Source organism: Crassostrea angulata, chromosome 4, assembly GCF_025612915.1.
Source record: "Crassostrea angulata isolate pt1a10 chromosome 4, ASM2561291v2, whole genome shotgun sequence".
Classification (NCBI taxonomy): domain Eukaryota; kingdom Metazoa; phylum Mollusca; class Bivalvia; order Ostreida; family Ostreidae; genus Magallana; species Magallana angulata.
This window is the reverse complement of record NC_069114.1, coordinates 7,962,035-7,968,574: the sequence shown is the minus strand read 5'-3', so window position 1 is coordinate 7,968,574 and position 6,540 is coordinate 7,962,035. Positions and strand designations below refer to the sequence as shown.

The 6,540-nt window shown below is 33.7% G+C and overlaps 1 pseudogene; it reads left to right on the top strand.

Annotated features, from left to right (window-relative positions):
* Window positions 1-3,845: 3,845 nt before the first annotated feature.
* LOC128181639 (E3 ubiquitin-protein ligase TRIM71-like) lies at window positions 3,846-6,336 on the top strand (annotated as a pseudogene).
* Window positions 6,337-6,540: the final 204 nt, after the last annotated feature.

Here is a 6,540-nt window from a genome sequence, read left to right as displayed (position 1 = left end):
GTACTGTTGTGTTTTATTATGTAGGATATGTTAGAACCCCCATGCCAACTGGGATTGAGTTTGTACAATTAGCAGCATATTCAGTTATTTTGAATTCGATAAGATCAACTAGCTTTAAGCTAATGTTGCTATGTATAAAATAAGTAAAAACATGCCTGCTGGTGAATGTAATGTGTCATGTATTTTGAATCTGAGAATGATTTGTGCCAAAAAATCCCATTACAAATTCATTTTGTTCTTGGAATTTTCTTTAAAACAAAGTGAATATGTATTGATATCTTAAAACATACCAAAACTACACTGTGACGCCAATAAGTGAATATATATATATAGATATAATAAATTATTTATAACTGAAAGCAAACATATCAAGTGCACCAATGCCTGTCTATAGTAAACAACCTGCAGTATTGGATACAATGTCACACGACTGTATAAATGACCATTTCTTATGGTTTGGTTTGATCTGGGTTACAGAAGGGTTTGAAACGAATTCTAACAACTTACAAGACTTTTAGTGCTTCTTATGAACAAAACTATTTACAATTGTCATGGTTACAATTAAGTTGGTAATTGAAATATTAAGACAGAATATTTGTTTAATACTTCCAATTAAAGCATGTAGTTGTAATGACGATAATAGATACTGATTTGGATACATGTATTAGGTATCTAATAGGCTCAGTGCTGCCTTGCTCCTACTGGGAATGACAACTTACCAGCTGAAGTCTTTAAAGCAGACCCTACCCTAGCAGCAAATAGTCCTTATCCTCTTTTTTTGTAAATAAGATATGGAAGAACAAAATGATACCAACAACATGGTTAGAGGTAACATAATGAAACTTCCTAAAAGGAGGTGTCACACACTGTAACAACTATAGAGGTATTACTTTACTCTCAAGCAAGATCTTCGGTGAAAAAAAATGCAAACAGAATTAAGGCAGCAGTGGACAACTAGCAATGGAAAGAACAGACAGGGTTTAGAAAAGGATTTTGAGCTGCTGCTACAAAGTTTTTATATTAAGAAACATAATAGAACAATGCACAGAATGGCAAGGACAGTTTATCGTAAATTTCATTTACTTTGAATAAAAGAGCTTTGAATAGTGATCACAGATATATTTTATGGAAAATCCTAAGGCACTATACAATACCATCTAAAATATTTGACCGAACAAAACATTCTATGCAGAATTTTGATGCACTATTGATAGCTCATCAAACACAGCTTTCTTGAGAAATCAGGAGTTTGTCAAGCTTTGGAATTTATGGAAATCAGCAGATATACTAAGATCAAGCTATATAATAGCTGCTTACTATATGCCCTAGCGTATGGCGCGGATCGCTGCAGGATGACAAAAGTGATATAAACAAACTATCAAGTTTCCAAACTGGTTGCATCAGAAAGATCTTGAAGATATTCCGGCCAGCAAAATTTACCAACAAACATCTAGTACACAAATCAACAAAAACATCATATACGAGGGTTAACGTTGCATAACGTTATTTAAAAAGTTAACGGACATGTTCGATTGTGAGCGGACTATTTGCATGAAACCAGCAAAACTTTTTAGATTTAAACCATAAAAAATATACAGCTAAATTGTTTTGATAAGCTATGCTTCACGGAGCATGTCAGTCATTTTTTTGTATTTTGAACGCATTTTCCTTATTAAGAAATTATACTGTTGAAGCGCATGAAAATGAACGATATTTCGTATGACATCAACAATAACTTATGAAAGTCATTTTGTGAAAGTTTGATTAAATTGAAGAATTTTTGACGGTTTTATCGCCGAATTTGGACGAACAATGCTTAAAAAATAAGTCCAAAATGTTGACGTCATTGGAAATCTTGGAGCACCGGGCCTTCATTTAATTTTGTGTGCACGCAGGAAAATATCCGATGGAGACCAAAAGGTTCTTAGATGGTGCTATTTTTTTTTAGAACAAAGGTCTTCAATTATATGTAGAATATCAGAGGGTTAAAGATGGAAGAACTGATATTTTGAGCTCTTGCAGCACCCCAAACCCCCATGTAGCCAGGATCTTGCAACTATGGATTTTTTCCCTTAATTCTTAAGTCGAAACTGCGTGGACAGAGATTTTTGGACCCAAATGATCTACGACATGCCACAAGAGACATTATGCAAACACTTGACAAAACATGTTATGAAATTGCATTTTATAAATGGGTTAAGTGACTCGAAAAGTGTGTGGAAATGGAAGGTGTTTACTTTGAGAAAGGAAAACAGGTTTGACCTTCGGATTTTTGACGTCACCTGACGTCGTAAAAATATAAAATGGTGCTCCGTAAATCTAACTCATGCAAATCCAACCCCAACCCCCCCCCCCCCCCCCCCGAAAAAAAATCGCTGTATCTTTTGAAAAAAATTCAAATACATAGGCTTTTTTGCATACTTACTTTTAATTGATAGCCATTTAATAAAATATACGCTATCCTATAGAGTTAACAGTAATTTTGCCGTAAATTACTTTGTCTGCGAACTTTTCTTACGTATGAGGACATTACCTGTATACAGATGGAGATGGGTCGGTTTTAAGAAAGCCAACTAACGATACATGTATCAAACGAGTGGCACTAAGATGGTGGACCCCAGATGGGAAAATGTAGAAAGGCCGACCAAGAACAACATGGAGGCAAACTGGCAAACTGTTGAAAAGGAACTTAAAAACATGAACTGTACTTATGTAGAGTTAAAAAAAAAGGGCCAAGAATAGAAAGAGTAAAATCCCTAGTTATTGCCCTATGTGCCTCCGGGTACGACAAGGAATAGGTACATGTACATACGTAGGTAGGTAGGATATTTGAAAAACTATGATTGAAGTATTGTTCTTGATTATCTTTGTTACTTATTACGTGTACATGTAAATGATAACAGTAGTGATTTTGAGTATATGTTGAAAATAAAGTCGAAATTTTAAGAAAGTATATTTATTAACAAATTCTCTTAAAAGAAAAAATTATTTCAAGTCAATGTGAAAATATGTTTGGATCACATTCTTGTTTGGAAAATTATGTCTTGAACTGTAAAAAAGAGATCGAAAAGAGGGAAAAGAGAAGAGGAGAAGATATCCATTATACGCACATAAGTTAAAGTTTAAAGCATATAAAATTAATATTTAGGGATGGGATGGTGGTGTGAGGTCCATCCAACCACAGGGAGCACTCCCTTTTATTGTCTTTGCTTATAAACTCTAATGGAACAATCTTTTGGGGAGAAAATGTGGTTGAAATGGTATGGTTGTGGCAAAACTTTAATCATCTCATATTTCAGATTCTGTTTATCAAACTCGTTCAACCTTTTGGCTGAATTTTAATCTTGTATAGAAAAAAATTCCATTAAACCCCAGTTTGATGATTTAGCTATTAAAGGCATATTAATCTAAATCATTTTACATTAATAAATAGAATAAGTTTACTTATTAACTCCTGCCATGTTTCACATGAATATACTGGATTTATTTAGACAGACTGGAACTTGTTTAGGTCATTGTTTTAGTATATTTAACTTCTTTTACAATTAGTTATGTTTGAATATTCTCTTCTACAGTAAAATTATCAAGTACTAATATCAGTGATATCAAATTTTACCACATTTAAACGTACTATGATATGGGAATTAACTTAGTAATCAGTGCCATTTTTTGGATGTAATGCATCATAATCTTAAATAAGATAAGTTTATCCTATGAATACATAATTCTGTACATGATAACATTATTTACTGACCTAGATTTTGGAATATTTAAATGGTGTAAAACAACCCACTATAAAGAGATATATAGACCAAAAAGCTTGTAGCAGACATTTAAATCAATAGGTGATCTCTCACAGGGAAAAACAGAACAGGAACAATAAATATACTTGAAGCCCGCCATGTTTTTGCAGATTGGGACATGTATCAACCGATATTCGGTGAGTAAAATTTATATTATGATTTAGATTTATTTGTTTTATTCAAAAGACAAAAGTGATTTGCACGATACTTGCAATGATGTTCTTAGATATTAATTACTAATATTTGTGCCAACCCTATAGTATATACTCTTTAATACATTATTGAGTAGCATATTATATCATTTAAAGACATTAAAATGCATATTACCTAAACTGTATTAGTTATCAGCTTTCAGTTAATTACCACTGCACACATAAAAGTCGTTTTTTCTTGTGGTGAATAACCAAAAGAGTCTAAAATAACCATTCAGTGTTTTGAGTTGTAAATGTGGGAATTATTTACATTCAAACATGATTTTAAAAAAAGATATGGAATACATGTATATTATGCTTGTTGCTTTGGAATATTGATATTGTACACCCCGTCTGTCATTTATCTAGAAGATAACCATTATAATTTATGTGGACAATTTATTTTAACTGATATTTTAATGTCAAAAAATAAAGAAGTTGAAGAAATACCACTGTTCTCAAAATAATCTATGAAAAATAAGATGAATGTGTATAAATTACCATATATGATTATTTTTATAGATTAACTACCCCTAGCTTTTGGAGATTCCCCAGACTATGGATCCCCGTAACACCGCACAAGACGTTGTAAGCTGTACCCTGTGTCAGGACTCTGTGGCCCCCATGTACTGTGAAGTCTGTCATATACATCTGTGTAAAGACTGTGTGGAGACACATTTATCAGATACCTCTAAATTTCATAATGTGGTGTCACTTCAACAATACTGGACTACACCAGATTATCCTAAGTGCAAAAAACACCCCGCCAAACAATGTGAACTCCACTGTGAACAATGTGACATTCCTATTTGTGCACAGTGTATTTCTGGGGAACATCTAGGCCATAAACCAGTCGACATAATTAAAGTGTTTGAAAGCAACAAGGAAAATTTACATAGATATTTACACGAATTGGAAAAAACAATATATCCGAAATATCAACAGATTGCATCCTACATCGAAACTCAGAGAGATGATTTAAATAAAAATTCTCAAAAATTGACTAAAGCTATCAAAAAACGAGGAGAAATCTGGCACAGAGAAATAGACACCATTATGAAAAATATGAAATCTGAGGTAGACGAAATGGAGTCAAAACACTTGCTTGTCCTTAAAAAACAGAAAGATGAAATCGCACACAGTATTTCTGAAATCAAACAGATTATTGCTGAGCTTAATAAACTGCTCATTTCCAAAGATGTCCGTCTTGTCTCCAAGTACAAATCCAGGAATGCTGAATTTCGAAGATTGCCTCCTAAACTTACAGCTTCGTTACCAAGCTTTTCATTTCAGAAAATCAACAGTTCTCAGCTGATTGAACAGTTTGGTTCTTTGTCATCATTATCTTTTAAGATTGAGGAACGTGGATACACCATGCCGATCCAGGGAGCTGAGTCCTCTCTCCCAGACCGACCGTTTAGTGATGTACCCTTGGTCATCACTGCTATAAAAACATCAGGGTATGGATATTTATTCAGTGTGACCTGTCTGAATGACAAAGAAGTTTGGACGTGTGGTTCCGATATTAACGTTATTAAACTTTACAACATCCAGGGGGAACTAGTAGAGTCAATTCATACGAAGTCAGGAAACGAACCATCAGACATAGCAGTGACAAGAAGTGGGGATCTAGTTTATACTGATTACAATGATAGCACTGTGAATGTAGTGAAGAATACAAAGTCACAGGATGTGATCACGCTAGAGGGATGGAAACCTGTTAATGTTTGTTGAACATCCATTGGTGACCTCTTGGTTGTTATGTTTAGGGATGATGTAAATCAGACAAAAGTTGTGCGTTTCTCTGGTTCTATGGAAAAACAAAGAATTCAGTACAATGACAAAGGACAGGCACTCTATTCATCTTCATTGCATTATAAATACATTTGTGAGAACAGGAACCTAGATATATGTGTCTCTGATTATGACTTTGGTGCAGTAGTTGTTGTCAATAAGGCCGGAAAAATCAGTGTTTAACTACACTGATTCTCCTTTATTTACGAAAGGATCATTTATTCCTCGCGGTATCACAACAGACAGCCAGAGTCGGATCCTTACAACAGACTGTAATAACCGTTGCATCCACATCCTGGATAAAGACGGAGAGTTCCTCCGCTACATTGACAATTGTGATTTAGAATACCCTTGGGGATTGTGTGTGGACACCAGAGACAACCTTTTTGTGGCTGAGTATGACACTGGTAAAATAAAGAAAATTGAATATTACATGCAAACCAATTAAGTTTTTATATATATATAACGACAAATGAAAAGACTGTTCATATTTCACATTTACATGTTAACATTATTTTGAGTTAAGCATTACATTTTTTTACATCGCCTGTCAACAATATGTCTTACTGCATTGTATTATGGTTAATTTTTAAAAATTAAGACTGTGGCCAAATCGGAACAAATGCAGATAATTAATACGAAATCTGAAACGTATTAACCTATTTAAAATTAACATTGACTGATCCCTTCACTCCTACTTAGGATAATGAAAGTAAACTATCAATTTATAAAGATTAACGTGATTGTGCTCT